The sequence below is a fragment of the Balearica regulorum genome, chromosome 2 (assembly GCF_011004875.1).
Source record: "Balearica regulorum gibbericeps isolate bBalReg1 chromosome 2, bBalReg1.pri, whole genome shotgun sequence".
Classification (NCBI taxonomy): Eukaryota; Metazoa; Chordata; class Aves; order Gruiformes; family Gruidae; genus Balearica; species Balearica regulorum.
In genome coordinates, this window is record NC_046185.1 from 116,280,146 (window position 1) to 116,307,038 (window position 26,893).

Below are 26,893 nucleotides of genomic sequence, written 5' to 3' on the forward strand. Positions count from 1 at the left end.
TCAACCTCAGCCTGAGGGAACATTACTTATCTATTGTCATACTGCTGTAAATCCAAAAGAAAAAAGCAACCACGACTATATCCTGGTTTCTCTTTAAAAATATATAAAAACCAATCCTCCTATTTAAAAGGTCTTTTGCTTAGCATTAAAACAATACATTTGTTCAGCTGAAGAGATCAAACACTGTCTAACTCCATCAGTTTAGGACAATGTGCTATTATGCTTCAAAGTCACATGTAGCACATATCAAATGAAACGTCAGAGAATCAAGGCATTTAAATGCATATTTGACATACTTTTTGCAACTGTTTCACTTCTCAATGGGGCTGTGGGTGGGAGAGGAAAAGGTTGGTTTCTTATGGATTTGAGTGTAAAGGCATCACTTGGCAATTCAAATCATCAGATGCTACAACTGCCCACTGCTAGATGCTGCCACGTACAGGAAAAATATATGCCAGAGATCACCATTCTGCATATTCAGAGGCAGCTCTTACAATCATGGTCTGTCTCCTCATATAGCAGCATTATATAGTCCTCATGCTGCAATGCCAACGTGAGTAATTTGTCATGAAACTTTCAAGCCATTCATTCTTACTTGTGCATAACAATATTTACTATTCTCAAGTACCCCATGTCACTGGATTTATATCAAGCCTTGAACAACGAAGAAACAGCAGTGTCTTTTGAAAGGTTCAAAGTTGCTGCTTCCATTTTGCAAACCAACTTCTACAATGTTAGGTTCTGGTCAGCCAAAGCAAGGTTTCTCTCATATTTTGTCTCTGCTTCTGCAAGAGGAAAAAATTCCATATTTACCATCTGTTGATTAAATGTGTATATATCCTTCATGTAAGAGTCTGCAAAAGGCAGAGCACATCTTATCTTGCACAAACATACTAAGCCAGGTGCAGTAAAAGCAGATGTAGATGCCTGAACTCTATGTTACATTAAAAACACAGTTCGCTTGTGTGTCATAATTTTACAGAAAAATAACTATACTCATGAGTAAAGTTCCTGTAAATCATTCATTTTCCCCAACTCCACCCTCACCTTTACACTAATGAACAAAGATAAACTTCAGATTTCATTTGTATGATAATCAAATACCACCACACAGCTGTTACTTAGCATTTCTCATACGGAGGTCTCTTAGTCCCTTCAAGGATACCAAAATCATTACTGACAACTGGCAAATGAGGGATCCAAGAACCAGAAGACTGAGTTGGGTAGCATCAGCAAGCAGAGAGACAAGAGTTGGTCAACCTGAGAATGTTAGTGTACAAGAAATAAAAAACTACGAATTTACACTAAACTGACGAAGCTCATCTACTGCTCGTTTGAACATGCTTCCAATTTGCATGCAAGAAAATAATGAAAGTAAATGCAGATAAACTTTACTAAAAGCAGGTTAGTAAGATTACATTAAACTTCTACAAGCATTTGAGTAAAATTTAAACATCTTTAATTTGATTTAATGTACTTAACTGAGGAAGTAAAGAAACTAAAACTAAAGCCACTTAAATTCTGCTTAGAAGTCCTTGTATAGGAGTACTATGTCATTTAATCCACTTCCAAAGCATATCTTAATCCAGACTAATTTTTCCAAGTGTCCCTATGTAGACAAACCCTCAGTATATGCTAAATGCATAGGCCGCTTTCTCAAAGAAGATAAACTACCTTATACTTAGCATAATAGACTGAGATTACTGGTGAGTTGCTAGTGACTTACAGATTCACCTTATGACACACTAATATCCCACTTACATGCCCTTAAGTACTAGAATCCAGATAATCTGAGGTTGAATGTTTCCCATCTACTGGAAATTAAATATTTTTGAGCTTGTAGCAAAAAAGTTTCAAATACAGTCTCAACCAGATCTCTCAGTTTTATTGTCCCTTAAATCCAAAAGGAATATTTCACATACGGCATCTAATCTTTTATCTACCATTGTCTAGACTGACGGTTGCCTACAGACGGGTTGATATAGCCTGTTTCATTTAACTTCACGTAGCTGTCTTAAATTCAGTCAAATGAAATGCACCTCCTTCACAATCAGAGTTTTCCAGAATTTCTTGAGACTCAACGATATCTTGCAGGAGGTTTTTGGAGGGCATGAGAAGCAGTCTGACTTCTGAGTGCAAAGCTCCCTCATGTATATAAAGGCCATATGTGTAAAACCTTTCACCACGACGACCCAGTTCTCTCTGTATGAGAGGCAGACACCAGCTTACAAACTTCTTTGTAGAATGCAGGACTCTGGCTTGCGGTTCTGAACATTTGGCAGTGCACAACCACAGCTGGAGATGTATTTCTTCCTAAACTCATCTTCTGATGACAGCTGCTACTCCACAGCAAAGTTATAGAAACTGTTCTTGCATGCAGTCCATGGGCAACCACCCCACCAAACCCACTCACCACCTTACAGTGAGGTGGGCCTCAGAAAAAGCCAGCACTAGCAGGCACAGGTGAGACAAGACCTGGAACTAAGCAAATAAGTTCTGCCAGGCTTCATCGCTGGTCCCCCAAATAGGGGAAGAAAGAAACGCCCTGCCCTATGCAAGGGGGAAAATGGGTCAGCGGCCAAAGTTGGAGGGGAAGGCACGGAGGCTCAGCTATTAAAGTGGCAGGAACTAATGCACAGCAGGTTGTTATTTGCAGTCTTGGTCTTGCTGTGAAAATCCTACATTCCCAATATGACCAACTAATGAAAGTAAAACACTTATAAAATTAAAACAAGTTGTGGAAGCTTGTGCAGAAGACTGTAAACTGTGTTTTCACTAAGATTTTAGCTTAAGTTAGTTAAATTAAGAACATACCTTTTTCATAGTTAATTCAAGGATATAGATGAAATTAGAAATGCATCTCCTCCCACTCCTATCACCAACCCCCACAGAAAAATATTTAAATAGCAGAGATGTGTAATCTAGAACAGAGAGCAATATTCTATGAAGTATCATTTAATTTAAATAAATACCTCATTAACTTAAAGGCATTCTAAAATGCATCATCGCCGCTTTGTTATTTACTTGATAATTCACACTACATCTCCCAAACATTAGGATACATCTTAGAGACACAAATGTGTAATCATAGATTTAAGGTATTTGGTCAAATAATGTATTTGAAATTGTAAATTTATTCTGAATACCAGTAAAATATTCTGTAGCTATGTAGTTGATTTTGCTACAGCCCCATTATCCAAGCATTCTCTACTGTTTGCAAGAAACAGAATTCCTGAATATCTTAACTGCATACATGCAAATAATCTTTTTCCTTCTAAGTTCTTATGTGGGTCATTATTACAGAACTAAATGCCTCACAACTCTTCATGCATTTATTCTCACAATGTCTCTCTCAAACAGCAGTACTAGACAGCATTAGCTACTAAATCAATAAAAACTAGTAGGTAAATCATGTAAACCAGACCCATACAAAAAGCAGAGAATATAGAAGCAATATCAGCATGTGAATGGAACCATGATATAAGTTTACTCAACTTTAGGAGCAAGAAACAAAACCCAGAATCTTTTCCTCTGACGTATAAGGCTGAACGTCAGTTGTTCTCATAAGAATAACTTTGAGTTGGAAAGGTCAGAAAGATACAAACGTGCAGGTAACATAAATGTGACGTTAAGTGCGTTCACTTTGTACCTATTAAACAGAACTGGGAACAAAATCTAGGGTGAAATGAGGATAAGCACATGCAACTTAACTGAATATATGCAAGGTGATAACCCAGAGAAACTGATTCTTTTTTTCCATCATATGCCTGGAATAAACTGTAGTGAAACAGAGATGAGTAACTCACACAGCTAATGGGGTGCATACAGTATAATGTGTAGCAGATGCAACCAGGACCGTTCACTGCACAGAACACAAAGTATTTGTAAATATTTCTGCCACATCAAGAGGTACAAGAACATCTTTTGAATGTGATGAATTGCATTCCCGCTGCAACTACAAGCCACCCCCTCTTTCCTGATATGATGCTTCAGGATTAAACTTGGAGCACATTCACTCTCTGACCATATGAGATGGCATTTGAAGGGTCTTCCAAGGTAAAAATAGTGTATGTGGTGGGGAACCACAGAAAGTTCACATGGGATGAAATAGCCATGAGCACAGGTGGCCTGACAAGGCACAGACGCCTCTTAAAGACCCTTAGCTAGATCTTCGCCTAAATATCGTCTACCTAAGCCCAGTTACATTGTGATTTCACCTTCAGCCTGTGAAATATGGCCATCACCTTCTGAGGTTAAGCCACTAGAAGAAAACTCACGTGTGCAGGCTGGCCATCCCTCCAGATGCCAACCAAGATGTGACTGTGACGTACACTTGCCGCACAACTTGGATGTAGTTGTAGTGTCCTAATGAGTTTCCCAGTTCAGTGTGGACTGACCTTCCTCCCCACAGGCTCTTTACAATGAATGCTGCTGACCCAGGCTCCAGCAGAAAGAAAGCAGATAGCAATAGCAAATCAATTGGAAAGCAGCAGAAATGCCTAGCACTGCCTGGATTCAGAGCTGTACGGAAGATAAGAGTAGGGAGATCAGTCAGCTCCCCAACAGCAACTATCCTGAAGGGACTGAGTTTATCCACACTGACCAGATGGCTTCATAGTTTTAATGAGCTAGGTAATGTAAGGTATAGTGCCATGCAAGCAGCACTGGAATGAAAACATATCTTTAACCTCAATGGAATAACCGGTAAAAAAAAAAAAAAAAAAAAAAAAAAAAAAAGGCAAGCATGACAAAAAAACCACCCATAGAACTACAAGAAAATCTACCTGTAAGTCTGAGTCAAAGCCGTTTTCCAGTGCTAGACTGCACTGTGTAAATGCTGCTTTGCAAGGTAGATAAAAAAACAGGAGGTAGGCAATATAAAAGACAAGTGTATGCGATTTGTGTAACAACAGGCTATTACATAGATATAAATTATTTGATTTGCTATTTATTAAGTACCTGTAAAGTGCTCAGTATTATCCAAGTTGCAAAGAAAATTGTCTTCTGCTTTAAGAAACTGACAATCTAAATGACAAAAGGGAATAGACAAGGTGCAGCGAGAAGCCAGTGATGAATGAGGAATATTTTGATTGTGTTTTAAATTTGATTGCTTCCTGTCAGCACCTCTGAGCTAGAGTTCTTGCTAGATTTCCTGACACGTGGGCAAGTGTGGTGGAGCAGAGTATTGGTAAGGCATTTGAGACACAGAAGTAGCACAGAGAAATCTAAAGTCAAGATGAAACAAAAGAGACCAGTTTGGAATCACTATTAGTGCAGGGGGGAGAAGCACGACGGATGCCTTAAGTAATGTGAAAAGAGTTGAAGATGAGGAAAGAAAACTGCAGGGACCTGATACTTAGAACATGAAGTTAAGGCAGAGATGCTCTAAGAAATTGCAGCTGAAGCTAATAAAATACTAGAAAAATAGACTAGAGCAACCCTGCTTTACAGAACTGTCAGAAAAACCAACATGGCTATTCAGGAGACCAATCTGATGAAGGAAGGTGATGATGGAGTTCAGTATCAGCTGTTTAGTGTGATACAAGTAGTTATACAGTTAGGAAAAAGGAAAAAAAAAGATGAGTAATTTTTATGGCTAACCTCACAGCCTTGGGAACATGTTCATTAGTAGAGGTCCAACATGTCACATTTCTTTATTAAGTTTGTGAGTGAACTAGCCAAGAGTTCCTTTGGCAGTGTAAATACACTGCTGTCACAGATGGGCTTCATACAAATAGGGTTTTGTTTTATTAATAAGCGTCCTTTTTTTCTTTTTCCCAAAAACCTCAACCTATACCAGCCTTCAAATTTCTTTTCCCCTTTCTCATCACTTACGTACATAAGGGAGAGTAAGACATTGTTTGTTTGTTTTCTTTACTTGATAGGAGACCAGTTTTTCTCCAGTTTGGTGGTACTCCAAGTGAAAAGGACAGCAGATACACTCTTGGCAACCGTACAGAGTGGTTTTTTTGTTTTTCCATAAAACACTTCACTGTGCCAGCTTTCTGAGTAACCTCAGAAATAATACACTTTTTCTGACAGATGACAGCAGAGTGCAGTTAATAAATAAATCAGACCCATATGAAAATGTGATTCATACACAATGTTGTTATTCCAAAGAATAAGGTGGTACATGGCTACTGAAGAGGCCATCCTTATACCTTCAAATGAAAATTCTTTCCTGGATTTTTGCAAAGCTCTTTTTCCAGCTCTTCAGTACTTAACAGTTGCTGGGGAAAAAAACCCAAAACCCAAGCCTCTTCTAGCAACAAAAGAATCCCTCTTACCATGAAGCATGAAGGTCCAGCATGAAGCTAGTCGAACAGAACTGTGCCCTCATGGCAGCTCACGCACACACACAGAGTAAGAGATATCAGATAGTTTCACTGAAACCATATGAAAGTAGGAAGAGTTTGAAAAGTTTCAGATAATTAATTGGCTTTTTTGCATTAAGAAAAGGAAGATGCAAACAAGCATAAAATCTATTATGGTAGCAACACTTTCACTGCAAGTACAAATCGCTGTTTCCGCCTAAGTTTGGCTACAGTACAGACGGTTGATAACATGCACACACGTGGTACAGTTTGCACTAAGGACAGAAGGATTTGATAGCTAGCCTGGTTCAAACACTAGTACAGCAAGGGGTTTAAGTCAGGCAACAGAAGTGCTCTCACTTAGTGCATGTAAAGCATCACCCTCCTAAAGGATTTTCATCCCAAGACCTCACATGCGCACACTCAAAGTAAGTAGCTGTTGCTGGCACCATCAGCCTGAAAAAACACATGCTTGTGATTTTATGACAAACGGATGTCACATCCAGAATGAGTGAATTTCAAGACACCATACGCTACACAGAAAAAAGTTTCTAAGTAAACGTCCTTGTTTCTTCCCCCCTTCTCTCCCCCATGTCAGCAGCTCCAGGTCCAGCTCTAGGGGATGAAGGGGATTACCGCAGAAAGCCGAAGAGATTGGCAGTGTGACGGGGCTAGGAATAGGAAGTCTAACAGACACAGAGACCTGCCTCAGCTTCTGACCCACTTTATGAACTTGGCCAAACTGCTTCTTGGTGCCACTGCTCCTCTTCCAGACTCCATATGACCTTATGCAATTAGGTCAATATCTTCAAGGCAGTGACTGCCTCTCACTACTTTTGGTGAGAAACAGCCTATAGGCTTGAATAATACCTTAGTAAAAAAGGGGGCTGATTTTACTAGGATCTGCCATGTCAAGAATAAAACCATCTTTTCACTTAAATAATGAAAAATACCCACACAGTTAAACCTGTTAATATTCTTTAAAAATATGTACAGCTGGATGAGTGGCATGTTGCTCTCATTCACAAGTTTGCTGTATCCTTACTGACGCCTACAATTTCCCCTAAAGGTCTATTTACAGAGACATTTCTCCCACGGTCCAAGTTTTCTGTTCGTGTCCTTTCTTCCCCCGTCTCTCCTGCTTTATCCCCTCCTCTAGCAGAGCCCCTCAGTCACACTAGGCAAACTATTTGTGGTGTGACATGGGGAACTGATCCAAACCTCAAGTGAGCAGAAAAATAATCTGAAGAAAACCAAACAATTTATTTTTAACCTTGATGGGTTCCCTGACTGAGCTTATTCCCCACCACAACAGGTGTATCAACACACCTGAGGAAGAAGCGGAACAAACCAAGCTGCAATTATTGCTGACAAAGATGAACGTATCCATTAGTAGGATAGGAATGTTTTTAAAAGATTAATATTGGAGTAGGGGTTCTCACACTGGGGAACTCTTTAAACATCATAAAATGGACTTAATACATATTCCTTATGTTGTTCACAGTTTCCTTTGCCAGTTTGGCTAATTATATGATATTTAAGTTTAAACATATGTTGCCTCCCTTGCAGTGAATCCTCTCCTCCTACATGATACAGCAGTGAAGTCATCTTGCTGACTTCAAGCTGAATCCTGCACCCTCTCAAGTAAGTGGGCATTTCCATTTGGATCTGGAAAGCAGTCCAGCCCTGAGAGCACAATGATTCTTACTGCAATAAGCTACCAGGCGCTCTACCCTCACAAGTATCCTGAAACACATCATCCAGATGCCACAGGTTAAAGAACCAGCATAACTTCCACCATTCCAGACATCTGGTTCTTCAAACACATGAAAGACACTCGAGATGCATCTGCATTAGTGCGAAAGGTGAACCAGCAGACCAGAGGCTTTTACTCTCCTTCCTCTCATACCATCACCAACTGACTTTAAGATTTTTCTATTCCTTTTTTCAAACCAAGACACATAAGAAAGAAGAAAATTCCAAATGGAAGGAAGTGGCAAAAGACTAAGCCAAAAAAAGTATTTAGAAGGGCAAAAAAAATCTTGCAGCCTTTTATGAACTGTCATGTACTGCAGACGGGAAAATCTCTTTCAGTTAGTGCATTCCACATTACGACTGCCTTTAGTAAGCAGAGCAGCCGAGCATGCCACAATAGCTGTGTTTCATTAGCTTAGCATAGCAGAGTATAGGATTTAAAGGGAAAAGACAGCAGCTGAAAATAATTGCATTAAATTAATATTAACCCACAAACCCAGAAGAGGCATATAATATTCAGGACTGCTACAGAAGCAGTAATTCAGAATTAATGTCTGTAAAAGATGAATAATCCTGCTCTGACTGGGATTCAAAATCCTAAAGGAAGAAAGTTCACCTCAAATAGTGTTCCCTGAGCAGGGGGGAGGAAAGAAAAAAAAAAAAAGCATGGCCTAGTTAAAGATATCAGTAGGTAGGAACACAAACTGTAAAACGATGTGGTTCCCAAAGGACTAACATTTTTTTTTTATGGTTTATACACACACATTCCCACACATTCCTTCTCAAAAAGGACTCTGAAAATAAATCTCATTTTAAGAACTGTAAATGAAATAGACATGTGAGAATTTAAACACTTAGGGCAGAAAAGACCAAAACCTCAGAGACTAGAGCAAAAAAAGGCAGCCAGGACTGGAGTGGACTCAAAAAACTACAGCAACAGTGACAGCTATAATTCAATCAGTGGATGTATTTTACAACAGTCCATGGGTCTTGATGCCACAAGGGCTTAGAAGAGAACAGTATCACCGAAAAAAAGGTACGTAATAAACCTGTTAGAATGGAGAGACACATAACAAACTCGAGGAAGCTTGCTTTCCTCAAACTGAAGAGGGAATTATGCTAAGCATGAGGACCGGAACTAATGATTTAAAAAAAAAAATTAAAAATGCTGAGTTACAGCACCTATTCATTTCCTCTATGAACAGGTACCAGAAGCAAGCAATGGTACTATTGGCCGGAAGGAATAACAAAGTTCACAATTTTTTTCTCCCAGTTCCATCTGGAAAAAACAGCCTGGTCAGGCCCTTGGCTAGCTGCAGGACAAAAGGAAGAACTAAGCCACCATCTGAGGAAAGCCATGGCAGAAGCTACTATCAGACCAGCTCTAAGATGACTTCACCAGACCTGGTGCCTCCTTAGCTTCACTGGCCATCTGAATTTACAGAGCTCCTCCAATTGGAGATGAGTAATACATTCTACCTAATGAGCAAGACAGCATTTGTAAACAATTAACATCCTATTTTCATTAATAATCATGTTCAGGGAAGTGTTTACTTCCTTTCTGCATCCCTGTGGAATTTAAAATATTTATAGAGACACAAAAAATCAGCTGTGGACTTTACAGTTACAGCAAAACTAACTAGCATCGGTTCATGTTTTAGGATGTTTTTAAACTCCAAAAGATTCCCTATCAAACACATAAAATTAACTTGTAATCCATCCTTATTGGGCAGTAAAAAGTTTCTTTAGTTGAGCTCCCCAGTAAAGCAAGATTTTGTAACTCTTCATCTGTATTTGTCCACCATCTGCAGAGCACTATCCCATATGGACACACAGTACATTTTTTTACGTTTTTGTTAAGCCTCCTTTGTTAGCAATATTACGCCCAAATTCTGTTCTTTCATTGTACGATCAGCATAAGATTGCCCAAAAGTAAACAAAATATAGTGCTTCATTAAAGTTTTGAAGTTTTTATGTTTAAGGTAACTGCTCCCAAATATTTTTACTTAAACACTTTGATGAAAACATTAGAGCAGCCTGAACATCACTTATCTAGAAGACCCTTTATAACTACTCTGACAGTGAGGCTTTCTGTAGAGTAAAATCACACTCTACATGTTTCAGAGTAGAAGCTAGGTAAGTTATGAGATGGCAATCTGGTTCAGCACAAATTTCAGTTTTCGGGCCTTTCATTTCATTTTTCCTTAGAAAAGCGAGAGATTCCTTTTCTCATACATTTGTCTAACAAGCAAAGCAAACAGCTTCCCTGTGAGCAGCAGGGCTAAGGCAAACCCATCTGAATCCCTGGTGCAGGTTTCCAGCTGTTTAATAAGGCTCACACTGGAGTCTTCCCCTTACAATTTCTGCTCCATCCAGTTTTCTACTTTCACAAAACCTGCCTGAACTTTGTATCTTTGGGACTTCTATCACTCTGCTGAGTTGGCTTGAATCAGCTGACAATTTAAAAGTTACTGCAGAGAGGAAAGGGGGAAAGAGACAGAGATCCCATACATACAAGCAACAAAATCTGTTGCTGTTTCTAAGGGTACCAAGCTAAAATTGAGAGGGTGGGAGGAATGACCCAACTTTTCAAATAGGAGCCCTTCTTGCTCTCCACACCTAATACAACATTTTGTCAGCAGAAATCCATCCTAAAGCTTCGGCTTACAAATGCTGGAAACATCAAATAACAATTACACCTGAGGTTCTCTTTTATACAGGATTTCAGTTAATACTTTCATTTCATACAAGATCTCCTTCCAGTCCCAGTGAAACACAGCATTTTTGATCAACCTTATCATTACTGAACTTTCCAAATAAATATCCAAAGTTAAACAACTCTATAGCTGGTTCTGTTAATTCTTACATTTCCATCAGTTATTTGCATAGTCATTCCCACTCTGATTTAATCTTTCCTTTCATGATTGCCTAAGTCTACACAGAAAATGAGAACAGTAAATCAAACTAAGCGTTTGGCAGGCACGTATTGGTGAGATCACAGCAAGATCCTGGAATAGCACAGGCTCTCTCGTATGGAAAAGGCTTGTGGACTTCCCATGCAGTTCAAGTAACCATCATCTGACCCAATGAGCAATACTGAGACGGACACAGCCCTCTGTAGAAACCGGCTGTTAACCGGGTGAACACCCAGGGAGGTGACAGAATTGGCATCCAAAGCTTCACAAATAATGTGTCACATTATATGATCTAGCCATATTACTGCATTAATAAAACCAGCATAGACCATAGCATTTTATTCAAATCACATGATAGGGCTCAGAGGTAAAAAGTGAGAAGTGGGGGTACAAAGTCCCCATTAAAAGCTAAGCTTGAATACAGAGAGAAGGTTTCATTTCTCTGATTTTCGGTTCTCTAACTAAAAAATAAAACATTTTACGGGGTAGAAGAATAAGGTATTGTTTGGGGAAAGGTATACTTGGCCCAAGGAGAATGACAAAAGAATTACTTAAAACATGTTTGTGATTCATCATGGTTCAATAACTTCTCATGAATGCTAATGTGTTTCAGAGAGATAGAAAGGCTTGTGCAGGTGTGACAGAAACGATTAGTCAGTTATTAGTAAGCTGCTGGCTTCACTGGCAGCCACGCTGCTGAAGCTGCACACTATGTAAAGGGCCTGCCAGCAACTCTCCATGCACTGCTGATATTTAGAATCGCCAGAATAGTCAGAACAACAAATTATAGCTGCAAACATTTATTTCTTTCTCCTCATTTTGACTGCCTCCATGTTAAAATTTGTAGTTAGAGCAAAATGCTACGTGCTTAAGTCAGTATGGTTCTTCTTCAGGAGCGAGTGTAAGGAAAGAATCTAAATTAATCCAAAAGCCCCTAAGCTAATCTAAACAGTAACTCACTGCCTTCCCTCTCAAAGACCTTCTAAAAAGGTGCTTATTTCAGAGGAAGTATATCTATGTGGATCTATCGACATGGACCAGCACAGGCAGGCTGGTTTAAATTTAAACTTCATCTTACTTTAGTGTAACTACTCCCTCCACCAGTAGCTTTACAGCGAGCAATAAAACTTTATTCTCTTTTAACACTCTGGAGATCCACTCATTTCCACAGGTCTTGTAACAACATTTAGAGAAAATTTTTAAATGTGTTGCCTATTACCCCTGACACCCAGCATCCTTTTCTAATGCAGAAGTCAGAACAGCATGAAGGACTGGTTAATTTCATTCATTTTCAGCTTTTAAGAAAATACACCATGATCCCTTAATTACAAATGATATTCAACCCTTAAAAGGGAACCCTCTAACAGATACTTAGGAAACAAATCCCAACATTTTCTAATAGCAACAATACAATCCAAGCAATCATGCTCCAACAACTGGAAGCCAACGGTGCGCTTACAGCACCGAGGAGCAGTCTGGCTTTGGCTCCGTGCCTCACTACACACTCGAGACACCCAACTGCTGCAACATAACACTCATCCTTACTACAAGACAGACATTACAATTTTTGTAGCATAGTGGATTTCTGAAATGAATAGCAAATAATCCACTAGTGGCTTAATTTATTAGCTATACAAAATTCTCAGGGTGAAAGGTCAGTGAAATGAGATGAAAATCATTAATCCAGGAGACTTCAGGCTCTTTTGATAAAGAACACAGCCATATGCCCATGTCCTTTATCCAACCACAGTTCCCATTAAACTTGCAGAACTGTTTCCATCTACCGTTTAATGGCTTATCTCTTAACATTCACAACCATTAAAAAAAAAGGCAAAGACCCTACTGCACTGTCATACTGTGTGTTTCCACACATGCACACGTGAGCACGGATAGAAAAGCCAAATATTTTGATCAAAAGAATGCTTCCTGAATACAAATTACAGTATCTTGTCTCCTAAATAGCAAAGATCTTCATAGGAAGACTTTCCAAGCTGTTTAGTAAGTAGCTATTGTCAGAAGCATAGCTGCATAAGATGGGTGCTTCCCACTCAGCTGATCTGACCCATGCATTTATTCTCTCCATCATTATTCATGCCTGTATCGCAAAAAAATGACCCATATCTGTCTTGGTTTGTACAGAATCAACAGGATTACCTAAGTGCATGTTTAATTGTAATTTAATAGGAATAAGAATCCTTCCCGTCTTCACACCCACCCACCTTAAAAGAACCAGAATAATCTAGGATTGGCCTTAAATACTCAAGAGCTTCCTAGCTCAAGAGTTTCCTTCCTCCCACTGCAGCCTTATGGTAGACAACCCATAATGCTGTCTGCTGAGGACTCATACCAGCTCTGCAACAGCAGACGGAAAGGATGGGGACAGGGAAAAAAACTTATTAAAAAAAAAAAAAGAAAAAAGGGAAAAAAATAAAAGGAGAAAGCCCCAAGTGACCGTTCCAAGAGAGCAGCCAGTTTGTATGGCTGCTGACCCCACAGGATAATCTGAGTTGTAACAGCACTTCATCATTCAACTCAGAGGATGCAAAGGTTGTTTATGAGCATTTTATGGTCCTGCCCTGCCACCAGCTAGAGATTTTGCACCCAGTTGGACAGTATATTACATAAAAACAAGCATGTATTAAAGCTGGGGGGGTGAGGTGTTACTGAGGAATATTTACCTGAAGAATGTGCCATTATATATCACTCTTCCATTCTTCAGAATCAGTTACAAGTTATACAACGGCCCAGCAATATTCAAACTCAATTTCAATACCCCTGACAGACTAAGCTTGTGTGGCTGAGTCAGGGGGAAAAAACCAAAAATACCTAATTTAAATTACTAAACTAAAACACTAGGGATCATCAATTCCCTTTTCCAGGCTTATCTTGTGAAAAAAACAATGCCTATATTAACTTGACAATACCGTCCCCTCCTCTTTTTGGGCCTGCTAACGCTCTTCCCTCTGCTTGCTTTATTTCTTTTCTCCTCCTTCATTTAACCTTATTCTACCATTCTCAAAAGTTTCAAGGAACATGAACTTTTTTTTTCAGCCATTTCTTTGCAATGCCAAGTTCTGCCTTTCGCTACCAGTCTTGGTATCTCCCCCCTTCCCTTCCTAAACTATACTCCATTCTTTCAAGAGCAGCATTTTCTGTTGATAGTGCCAGAGGCCAGGAAGGCTCCTGGCAGTACAGCTCCAACAAAGAGCCCAAAACTGAACAATCTCTTTTTTTGTGAGAGGAGATAAGGAAGTCCAAGACATGGTTTTTAAAAGGAGAATTAAAAAAAAAAAAAAAAAAAAAAAAGCCGCTGCTGGCATCAGCAGTTTTTAAATAAAAACACACAAAATTTTCCCTTCCAAAGGGGCAGGTAGGATACAATGGCTTTTACCAGCAATGAGCACCTGCATAAAAATGCTCTGCAGAAAAGCAGGAAAAGACATTACATTGTGGATCTCATATGCACACAGACATAAATAACACTCTAGTAATTCTACCCTGTTTCTGCAAGAAGCAAATGGTGAAGCCAAATGCTACAAATTTATGCTGGTTCTTCCCAACAGAGTCTTGCTCTTCTTTTGACAATTGTACAAGGCAAGCCATGGACAACTGCATAAAGATGGTATTTTTTGTTGGAAATAGTTTAAAAGAATTACTGCAGAAAGACGCATTATTTTATGCAAATGTTTCAGCAACCCAATCTCATCGTGTACAAGGGTCATGGTGGGGAAATTGCTGCTCCTAAGACATAGTTGCTCTACTAACACAAAATCTTCCTAAAAACAATTATTCTGCTTTAGTAGCACACCAGTCAGAAAGCAACAGACAACTTCTTCCCTTATGGCAACCAAATTCTTCTGTAAATAGCAAAAGCCTTTGCAATTATCACACATATCGCTCTCAACTTTCACTCATTTCCTGAATTCTTCAATGGGACCAGAAGTAGCTGAAGACCTGTGTTAGACCTTAGAAAGGAAAAAATAGCTTTGAATATTTTAACAGTCTATATCAATTTCTCATACAATTCAAGGAAGGCGCATTCCTTTCTTTTAACTCATTATTTAATTCAACACTTAAGTGCTGAACTGTCAACTCGTGGACTGATTCTTTGCACAAAGAGGTTACACACTGGTCACAACTTAAGAGTCAACATTTACAGCACTGTGTTTCTGAGATAATTCTCTTTCTTCCTCTTCTAAAGGCCAAACTCTCTAGTGGTTTAGCACCACTCAACTGAATGGTGTTATATTAGCAGAAGGAACTGAGTTACGCCAGCAGTTCAGGATTATTTGGTTAACATTTTTTTAGAAATATTATGGGAAATTATTACCACCTTCATTGTCTGAGACCAAGATAACCACAGCTGTCTCCATGAAGCCAGCAAAAAGTTACAGATTGAGTTCTTCTGGGGGGAAAAACAAAGCAAAACAAAAAACCACCAAAAAAACCCACCCTCCATTTTTTTTACAGTTTTAAGTCTTGATATGACGTAGATATGAAATCAGTATGAATATAAAACAAAAATTATGGAGAATGCCAAGGATTAGTATTTTTCAACTGAATCATATTGCTACTTCACGATTTTCATCTATGGACAACCTTCAGTCACACACAGCAACTAGTGCCCAAGAGACAGAGCTGTTGCCTACAGAATTACTGGAACAATCAACTCACTCTCAGTGAGGAAAGACAGAGCTGATAGTCCTTCCCTTCATGAAATCTAGATATTTCCAGAAAGTCTCTCAGTACATTCCTTTAAGAGCTTGTGTCAGTAGTTCAGTAACACTTTAAAACCACCTTTGTTCACATCTGTTGACAAAGTGCCTTCTAAAAAAGCCCCCTTTTCTTTGACTTCATGTTCACGAGGCTTTGTGCCAGCATCAGATTAAGAAATGAAAACAAACAATAGCAGGTATCTTAAACTGAATCCAACCAAATACCTTTTTCTTAGCTTTCAGCATTTACTAAAAGAGTTCCAGAATTTCTAACCACAGCTGATATATAGATTTATTCAGGACAAATACTGGACAGTCAGACCTAAATGGAGCTGCCCTGAGCTCCTCCCAGTGTTTGGTGGGAGCTCCTCTACCATTATTCAGTAGATGGAGCAGTTCAATTTTGCCTGTATCTGAAAAGAATTGATCGTAGATCTTCTCTGCCTGAGAATCAGCTGGATCAGCTCACCAAGGCACTATAGCTACAGCAGTAACTTCATATTACAATTTGAAAAACAGCAGGAGAGAACAAGAGTTCCCACTGCTGATGCACGATGTCCATGCTGTCCCTAGGGAAGGCAACTCCCCAGTTTTTATTGAGAAAACAGCTCGCAAATATATCCCTTTATGTCTACATTCTGCTAACTATCTACCCTTGTATTTTTAAATTATCATTGAGAAGATGCTCAGAACAACCTCCAAGTTTTCTAACTGCTTCATGTTATCTTTATCAACACAGAACACATCGATGCCTTGCTCCCACTTGTAACTTCTCCATAGAATGGATAAAGATCAAGTACCCCTGCTGACCATACCAGACTTATCCACCCCTTTCAATAAATACTGTGGATTAAGAGATCTTGCTGCAGCTCTCAAGCTAACGGTATTACAAGTGATTATTCTTTTTCAGTGGTACTACTTTTGTCAAGATTTTTTTTTAAAAAGATACTTTTCACTCAAGGCTTCTCTTTAAGTAGTGCCTTCTGTCTCATTTAGTATGCATATGAAATGACAACACACATGGACTACCATACTTAAAACACAGAACTCTCTCCCTTTAGCTAATACTGATAATGCAGTTAAATACACTGTAATTATTAAGTAGCTGTAATTATATACGCTTAACTAATGTCCCGGTATCTCGACACAGATGAGGCTGCTGAAAGCAGACTGGGATGAAGAAGCTAGAAGATGCAGAAAACATTTTATGAGCCCTTCTAACTGGAATTACGCCTACAGCTTCTTACCAGAATTCACACCACGTGACACATCTGACTTCTCCTCTCCTTCCTGTGGGAACACTGCTAGTGTTGAAACATCAGAGAGCAGCTGTCCTGAGGATGCACTCACTTAGGACACCAGTCTTTACCCAATGTAAAGACTGAAACTACATCCTTCCAATGTCTCACCAGTGACTTACAATGTCTCTTCTGTCACTTTAAAACTACGTAGCTGCACAAACTAATTCCATCACAATTACAGATCTCAGAAACAGTACCTGTAACAGAACACACTGGGCCTGCCCAGGTACTGTCCGAATTCAAGCGCAGGACATTAGCAGTCCAAAAACTGCACTGACTCAGGCTTACCACTTCTAAATTAAATTAAAACTACTGGTTTCCTAAATGACTCCAAATTGCTTGCCTGAAAGGCTACCTCTCTCTCCAATCCAAATCCTCAGCTGGAGCCTCTTTGTTACAGGACATTCTCTAAAGGGGGCCCTCCACTCTGAATTTCAATAGATCAAGAGAGAAAAGCCTCAAGACAGGAAAGCAAGGCTTATCCCCTTAGTCAAGCTTATGGGGACCAGTGAACACAGCAAGAACAATTAGTTGGAAACAAAGGATCTGCAGGTTGACTTACATTTGATTTTCTAGTCTAGTTTGGTGGTTCTCTACCGATTTAGGGGAGGGAGGTCTGACTGCTTTCTCCCTTATGGCGTCATTCCTCTAATTACAGAAGAGTAGCCCATAAGCCAGCACAGTTGTTTTCTCAACCTTCATATATTACACAAAATCAATTCAAAGCTAAAAGCCTCGCCATATCTAGATTGAGGTGAATATTTTTACAAAATTTAAGCAGTTTGGAATATAACAAAAAAAAAATAAACCTGCTGGTTTATTTTGAATTCACACACCACCACCATCAAACCATGGATGTTTTGATCCATCTGGCATATGAGCCAGCAAATCAATTTAAAATTCCAGTGCAAATAGCGCAAGACCATTTTATTTGTGTTTGTTTTAAAAATAGAACTCAAATTCTAACTTGGATTTTAAATTATGTAGATTATTTTCTTCCCTTCTCCCTCTGCACACATCTCTCCTTTATCATGTGTTTTCTGACTCACTGGCAGCCGCAGCGGATGAAGTGTCTGAAACCTCTGCCTTCCAGAAAACCATCCCAATTCAGCACAACACTACCAACTCTTGTTACACAAACACATTATACACACTCTTCCAACGAGCTAATTTCCTAAGGTAGCTGAAGGAAAAAAAATGAGTTATTTTTGTGAGGTCAAGAAATGAAAGCCCAGGTCAATGCACATTAGAAAAGTTTACGAAAGGTGCCATACATGTAACTTCCTAAGGCTAACCCAAGAAATACAGACTAAAATCACTAGCATTTTATAGAGAGGGAAGAACAGATGCAGGAGTTTCAATAGGTAAGTCCAAATATATCAGAGAAGAAAGCCAGGACAGAGAAAGGCTCAGAGCAGAAAAATGATTTTTCCAAAATTCATACATTGCTTTCCACAATTCTACTTTTGTAAAAATTTCACTTTTGGATACAAAATATGAAAATTAGCCTTTTCAAAAAAGACAGCATAAACTGACCTGCTTTGAACATTAGTTACAATTTTTAAAAAAACAACCTGGTATTTTTGTTCAAGATATGGACCATTTTTCATGCCCTTTCCTTCCTCTTCTGGAACTGGCACTAGCTGTCAAATCTTTAATAACTTGAGATAGCTATGGTTAAAATTGCATTAAGTGGTCCAAAGTGGAAAACACCTTAGATTTTCTTTTGGCTTTGCAGGCTTTTTGGTTGGTTGGATCTTTTTTCCCCCCTTTTACAATCTTCTCCCGAGTAGTTCACCACCACACCAAATGCGTGTCTTTTGCTCTCCAATGGAAGTTCTCATTTGTTTAAAATTTCTGTTTGTTTTTTTTGTTGTGGGTTTTTTTTCAGGAAAAGAAGATTAAGCACAAGAAACTTGTATGCATATCTATAGGAAGAAAAAGAGATTATTGACCTACATAAAGTGTAGCTCAGTTAAATCCCACATTTAGAACTGAATTTTGTGAGTCTGGTGAGCAGAAGAGATGTGTGAACAGGAACAGTGGGAGGTGGGGTGAAAAGGTTGATAGGAGGAATGTACTTGAACCACAGGGGGTAGGAGTTTCAACAGATGAGTGCCCTGGTGCTTAAGGGGGGGGGAGAAAACTTGGGAGGAAAAAAAAATAAAAATACAAACACCAATACTCCAGCATTTTAAAAGCCTAGCAACCAAAGGGTATACCAGATATCCTATCCAGAATGCAAGGACCAGTACTCACATTTGGGGAAAATTTTTTTTTTTTAGTTGGTTTGGCTCAGTGTTATTGAAAAAGTTTGTCCGAGAAGTCCATGCCAACATTTACCAGGTTTCAATTTCCAGCTGATGCCACGAGCGTTGCTATGAAAACTAATATGCAATTGTATTCCAGAAAGCAAAGTGATGGAAAAGACTGTGCTGGAATGCAACAAATACATTCACTGGCACTAAGAGTAAAATTGTATTATACCAACCTGTGCCATAATCATTTTTCTTCTCTTATTATTAGAGATGAAATGTGCAAATCAACTTTATTGTCTGGCCAGAGGGTATTATGTGAATACTTATAAATTCCTCATCACCCTACCTCAACAGGTTACCATCTCTCTTAAAATATGAAGCAGCAATTTAAAGCGTTACGCCCACTATGGTCACTCCAGCAAGTTTCAATGAAGTATACAACAGATTGCAAGTCTACTCAGAAAAAAGCCTAAACTGTTCACGTGAGGTATCTTTGCCAAGACCCACATATCCTTCACACTTCTGCTGGATTATACAACACATGTACGTTTACTGAAGAGAAAGAAAAATAGGCAAGTAATATTTTTACTTTGGCTACGAATTCATGCATGTACTAAGAATATATTAATAGTTAGCTAAGACAGCTCTATACCTATGGAAGAAAGTGTTAAAACAATCGCATTTTGTAGAAGTTTATTGAAATATTGGTTTTGCTAAACATCACTCCAAAATATAGCAAAAATAATTTTAACTACATTTTTAAAAAAATTAAAAATCACTCTCCTATTTTCACAACATTTATGCATCAGAAGAAACAGACATGGTCTTCAGGTCAGTAAACAAATACACAAAGTATACTTTTTACTTACAGCATGTGCACAGTCACAGGAAAAGGCAACTATATGCTTAATTTTGCGGAAGTTTCTAACAGATTAAATTAGGAGCCCTGACTCTTCCAATTCTTACTATCAAGCTGACAATGAGCTAGAAGAAAAACACCTCTGCATAGCACCAGCCATCTAGTCCCAGGAACCGTACATAAAATGTCAACTGAAGGAGGAAGGTTGACATGCTGACAGCATTATTTGAGCCCACTGTCATACCCCGCATTCACCTCCTTTTGTTTAACTTCAAAATGTTGGATGTATTTGATCTACAGGTTGTCAGCTTCGTACATTAAGGAAAAAAAGGTCCACATGGAGCATTTTGTCCATGTTCATGCACACTCTCCGATTTGCAAAAAGCTCTGGGAAAACTGATCGTCTTCAAGCAAGCATCCTCTTCTGTTTTAAAGAATGGGAGTTTAAAGCCACCACATCTCCAGAACCTGAAGTTCTCTTAGAAGCAGTGACCCATCCTCCCTTTCAGCTGAAGCAAGCTCAACAAGGAAAAAAAGCTAGATTATCATATATGTATTCATGTAGCTGATAAAATAATTACTCGGTCCCTGATGACACAATACCTCAGAGACAGTTTTACACTTCATATGCCCCCCATAAATTAGGGCTGTACAATAAACACTTTGAGCTAGAGACTTGGAAAAAACATACAAGGTTATACACACTGCAGTCCACAGTTCTTCTTGCAAATCTTAAATAAAATTATTTAACTGAGTAATAATCTAAGGGATGCCCAGGAAAGAATTTAAGAACTGGACAAAATTGGTGAAACCATGAGAGTTGGGATAAAAAAGTATGTCAAAGACCAAAGTATAAGGTACCAAGGTAGAGGTGGTAAACATGCAAGAAGAAATTATGAGAAGAGTTTAAGAAATAAAAAAAAAGAAGGAAAGCAGAAGCAAAAGACAAGAAAACACACACAGCTAGGACACAGCTATTATTTTGTAATAGATCTGTTTGGGACACCACACACACAACCCGGCAGCCTCTTTACTGAAGATGATGTTTCACAGAAACTCTAAATCAATCAAATTCAATCTGAAAGGGGAAATCTTTTCCCTCAGCACTGACTGGTAGTTCCCACTACCCCCCTTGTGCTAGTGTTAGCTCCTGTGGAGTTTTGCAGTGTTATTTGACTATAAATGGAACACAGCAGAAGCACGAGTAAGTAGACTTATGTTCTCAAAAGCAGTAAGAATGGGTCGCTTATCACATTTGCATAACATCTCCAGGCTGTATATTCAGCTTTCTGAAGAACTCCAAAGGCTGCTCACTAGAAATGTACCAAAGTAAGTTCATTTGTACGTAAACAAAAACACTTTTCTAAGGGGACCCCTAACAGCAGTGGCTTAGAGTCTTCTTCATAGCACAATTTGCTGCTGAACAGAAAAATGGCTTGTCCAACACTTCCACTCTCTCACAAGTAACCTCACCCCCCCAGCAGCCATTGAAAACAAGCCTACTACAGTCAAATCACTCTCACTCCCAACAGAAACCTGCCACTAGGTGAAATGTATCAATGTGTTTTCAAGAGTTTGCAAACGAGCACCATGTGAATCACTGTTCACCTTGCTCTTAAGCACAAGCGTACGCTTTACAAATCAATCTGCTCAGCAGCTTGAGAAATCAGTAGCTTACTGATGGGTACTACACACGTGGCACCAGTAACTCAGTGTCTGCCCATAACACAGAAGTTTACCTCTGTCAGATCTGAAACGGAGAGAAGAGGAAATGCGTTAGCTATCCCCTGTGGCACAGACTTCTCATTAATATTCCTCTTCAATGTTAACAGTGATCGGAAAACCAAGGGAACTAGCAGAGAGTTTGTGACATTATCCTTCAATTTCTCTTTTATGTCTCACAACATTTGCAATAATGAAAGATCACACCACAAAACCAAATCCTTGCAAAGAGCTTGATGTAAAAATGCTGACTAAAAGACAGCTTCACAATTTTGTGATTATTCTCCCATTCATCTCTGTAACACCATCTGTATGCAGTTTATTTTATGTTTATTTTAAGTGTCACATATATATTATCACCTCTTATGATCCGTACTATCAAATGCCTGCCAACATAGTGGCTTCTGCCAACTGCTTTTAGTTTCTCTTTCTCTCATTTTCCACTGTTGTATTTGGAGAGAGGGGAAAAAAAGAGGAAAAAAAAAAAAAAAGGTAACTGACTCAAGTAGAAGGAAAATTATCCTAAATCCTTTAAACAGTTGCTCTGTTAAATTGACACAAGTTTAACAACGTGTACTTGGCACATTCCTCTTGCCACGAATACAAGAACCTTTTTCAAAAAAAACTGACTCAAAGCAGGGAAATCTTTTAAAGATACAGCACAGACCTTACTGAACGGTGGTTTAATGGCTGTTCCAAAGCCATTTCTAGTCACAAGTGTTCAAACCACAAAAGACTTCAAAACCATAAGACCTCTTTTTGAAATTTCCTTTTTAATAGGATAATGGCTGAACAGGGAGGTAAATCCAACTAACTCATTCTCCCTCAAAGCTGTACCTTCAAGACCGTGCAGGGATACAGCAGAGGAGAGAGTCTACTAGACCCAGGCATAGCTGTGCAGAGAAGTAAACCAGAAAAGACAGCAGTACTTTTGCTTGCTCCAAGGGAGTATGATGTTTTCTACTCTCCAGGGTTCCCAAAATCCCATCACCTTCTAGAAACATTTTTTTAGTACAAGGACATACTGCACCTTCGCACCACAGGATGACAAAGACTGCTCCTAAACTTTAAAGAAATCATTTACTTCAAGGAAACTGAAAATCAAGTGATAGCAGAGTCACAACTCATGAGGAAAATTGTACTTGATAGCCTAATCTAAGTCCCAAGCAAATTCTTATCTAAAAATCACAGAATCAGAAACATTGTAGTTAGCAATATATGCAAAAAAGCAGCTTGTCATTGGAACAGGAGGACACTGCATGTTAGTGTGCAGGTGCACTGGCAGAGATCTATGGAAACCTTTTCCTAGTTACAGTTAAATCCATAGACATTAGCCTCTCACTCCATCACATACTGAACCCATCTAGAGTGTCACAAGAATAAAGCCACACGTCTTATGCGTGAACATGGGACCTCTGGCTCCCTGTGTATCAACACGGAAAACGTGAGATCATAGTCCACCACCACACTGTAGGCTGGACACTGTCAGAAAGCACGTCTCTGAGCCCCAACCTTAAAATCAAAGAGACTTCTACTAGGTAGAAAAAACAAAGAACGGAAGGAAGGGTGGAACACCATGTTACTCTTGATCTGCAATTTGCTGCAGAACAGCATTGCTGTCAGGAAGTACGAAGCACACAGCAGCGTTTTAGCGACAGTTACACCTTTATAGAGCATAATAAGCTTTTTTTGTGAGTACTAGCGTGAAGGGGCATTAAATAAAAAAATCACTTCTTAGGACAACGTATGCAATATGTTGTATATGAACAGTGAGGAAACAGAAGTACTTGCTTTTAAGAACACACATGGTCAGATTATATAATAATGACTACCAAACCGCAGATACTTTCAGTGACCACGTAAGTCTGCCACAGAATAAGTAGGTAAGAATTTTTCCTATCCCCTCATCAAAATCCATCTGAATTGTATACCTAACTAACTTTTTCCTGGCATACAGTGAATATAAGGAAAAATATCAAAACGGTAAGTATAGAAACCAGTTCTCTTCCCCCACCCCATTCTTCATTTAAAAAAAAATCCTCAGACAATGACACTCATAGCAAAGTTGCAAGCTACAGAGAAGGCAAGTGCATTGTACTGCACAGTGAGTTTCAAACAGATTACAAAAAGAGACAAAAGAAAGTCAACTACCCTTATGCAACCTCCCCAGCATGAATAAACTGAAAATCGGATACACTTCTAGACTGGTCAAATCACACACTCAGATCCACAGACTGCACTGACAGTATCTTTCAGTAGCACCCATTTCACATCATGTCAATGTTTTAACCATATTAATCTTTATTTTCTCAGACTCGTGAGTTTTTAAAAGTTGCTACAGTACTTTTAATAGCTTCACGACATGTGTGTTAATAGATATCTTCCTAACAGTGCACGAGAGGGACTTTTACCAGCAAACTGTCACCACTGTTCTTCCTCCTTCTTATCTAGTTACCGGTCATCAGACTAGATCCCTACCACCTACTTATACTGCTCAAAAAAAAAGGGAGGGGGGGAAATCAGGGAAAGAAAAACTTCAAAGAAAGCAAACTTGCAGCTCAAGCTGGAAGAACTTTATGAAAATTCAAATATATTTTTCTTTACTGTGTAATATTCTGCATACGTCACTCAATCAAGCAGGAATGACATGGAAAGAATGGGACTAACACGAACAATGAATGATCCATAAATGTCTACAAGATTATATAACTGAGGATGAGACAGCATGTGTGTGTGTCTGTGTGTGCATTTGGGGGAAAGAAAGAGAAAGAGCTAAGGGGAAGAGGAGGAAACAACGTCCTCAGTCACAGATATAGGACTCCGCACAGTTCTTACTCAATTTCCCCCTCTTCTCAAAAGATAAATATTTTAACCAGGGGCAATCAGGCAGCTGAGGGACAAAAGCAAAAGAACCCATTTGCTTACGAACATACTTCAAAACATCCCTTGCTAAACTTGCACTGTAACTGCTGTATCATGAAATACAGCTCACAGGCAACCATGTTTATACTAAAGCAATTAACACACGGCACATTTCCTGCACTATTATTATCGTTGGCGCTCTCAATGCGTTTGTTGCACATTTTGAGCCTTGGCAGGTTAAGAGGTATTCTTATAAAGTTAACAACAAAATGTTGCTGATTTGAAATGTACTCACTGTTATTTTTCAGGAACTCCTATATTTACTTTATACCATTCCCAGGGGAGAGCTGGACAGTTGTATTAGTTCTGCAAGGAAAAGATGTTCAAAATAAACTTTGCAAAGGCTTCGAGCCAAGAAACTTTAAAAACTGAACTTTCTGGACCCAATACCCACTTGCTTTACACAAGGCTGCGCACTGTGGCTTTGCATAATCACCACCCACATTTCAGAACAATCATTTCACCTGAAATTCATCAGCGGTTTGATCACTTGTATAAGCGCAAACTTAGGAAGAGGTGCACGCACAGACCCTCCCTACCCCACCAAAAGTTCTGGAAGGCCAGGTCGAGGGGGAGGCATGCCCTCAGAGACGGCGGCTGGGTACCAACGCCGAGCCGAGAGCCTGGCTGCGTGCAGGGATGCACTTGCTTCAAAGTTCTGGTTTCTCCTCCCGAGCGGCGCCCGCGGCTGTGCGGACACTTGCTGCGGTCGGAGCCTCCGCCCGACCCCGACCCCCGCGTTAACCCACGCAGGACATGCTGAGGCCGGTGCCCCGCAAACCGCCCGCCCTCCCGGCCACCCGCCACCGCGAAGCGACGCGCCGGTCCCGCCGGCTCAGGCGAGGCCCCGCCACCACTCACCCCCCGGAGCCCGGAGGTGCGCGGCCCCCGCCCGCTGCCCCTCACCAGCGGCCTCCGACCACCAGGCGCAGCTGGGGGCGGGCAGGGCCGCCCGGGGCACGGGAGGGGGCTGAGGAGGAGCGGGAAGGAGGCGGTGGCGGAGGAGGAGGCGCCGGCGAAGTCGCGCCGGGCAGAGCCGGGCGGCTGTGGAAGGAGCGGCCGCGGGCCAGTGGAGAGGGCAGGGCGGCGGGAGGAGCCGCTATGCGAGGCGGGCCGGGCCGCCCCCCCTCGCCAGCAGCCGCTGGCCGAGGCCCCGCCGGACTGACAAGCACGAGGCTGCGCTTCCTCTTCCTCACAGCAACGGCGGCCGCTCCCTCCGGCCGCCCCCCGCCCGGCACCTCCCCCTGCGGGGGACCGGCTGCCGCCGCGGGCAGGTGCGGGGCTCGCCCGCCGCCTGCCCCGGCTCGTCCCTCCTCCCTGGCTGCTCTTCGCGTCCCCCCCCGCGATCCCCTTCACCGTTCGGCCAGCGTCGCAGCTTGCCCCGGCCACCCCGAGACTCGCCTACCTCCCAAGGGCGGGCAGCACCGCCCACCCAGAGCGGGACCAGCGGAGCCGCCTGGCCGCCCACCGCCGCGGGAGCCGGACACCGCGCCGCCGCCTCGCTGCGCTGCCCCCGGCGCTATCCCATCCCGGGGCTCACAGAGGCACTCAGCGGCTCCCCGCTGCTGCCGCTCTCACTTCCTCTTCCTTCCGCCTGCTGGCCGGGCCGCGACGTGCAGCCCCAGGCCGGCCGCCGCCGAGGGGGTCCCGCGGGTCGGCAGCACCTGCGGGGGCAGCACCCGCCCACCCGCCTCCCGCTTCTACCTGCTCCTGCGCCGCCCGGGAGCGCCTCTTCCCCCGCCCGGTGCTACTGATGTCCCTCCTCCTGCAGTTTCTAATGAGGGATTTGGGGCTTCCTCGTTGCCTTTAGAATAACTATTTATTGTTGTTTTTCTTCCCAGAGAGCCACTGCCGCTGAGTAGCCTCACAGCTGGCCGCTGCGGCGTACATATATTTCCCCTCCCAAGCAAGCAAGCGAGCAGTAAGGGGAGCCCAGCCCAGCCGAGCCGAGCCGAGCCGAGCCGAGCCTGGGATGCTCCGTTCCGTACCCCGGACCGGGCCCGGCCGGGAGAGGGCGGCAGCGCCCGCGCTCCGCTCCGGCCCCGCTGAGCTGCCGCCTCCGGGGCCCGGCTCCCGCCCGGCCTGGCGGTTCGAGCATCCTGGCGGCCCTTTAAAGCCGGTGGGAGATGAGT

At 41.1% G+C, this 26,893-nt stretch overlaps 1 protein-coding gene across 5 annotated transcripts in view; it reads right to left on the reverse strand.

Moving 5' to 3' along the window:
* The window catches only part of ELMO1 (engulfment and cell motility 1), a 313,180-nt gene extending 286,840 nt beyond the window's left edge, over positions 1 to 26,340 (reverse strand). Inside the window, exons 1-2 of one of the 5 annotated variants that reach the window (XM_075745465.1) lie at positions 26,167 to 26,340; positions 24,997 to 25,067 (exon numbers count right to left, since the gene is read on the reverse strand). The gene's annotated coding sequence lies outside the window, so the exon portion shown is untranslated. Of the gene's footprint in view, positions 1 to 24,996; positions 25,068 to 25,583; positions 25,923 to 26,166 lie in introns of those variants that run through there. The other 4 variants (XM_075745466.1, XM_075745468.1, XM_075745467.1 and 1 more) reach the window with 4 other exon arrangements.
* Between the last annotated feature and the right edge of the window lie 553 nt (positions 26,341 to 26,893).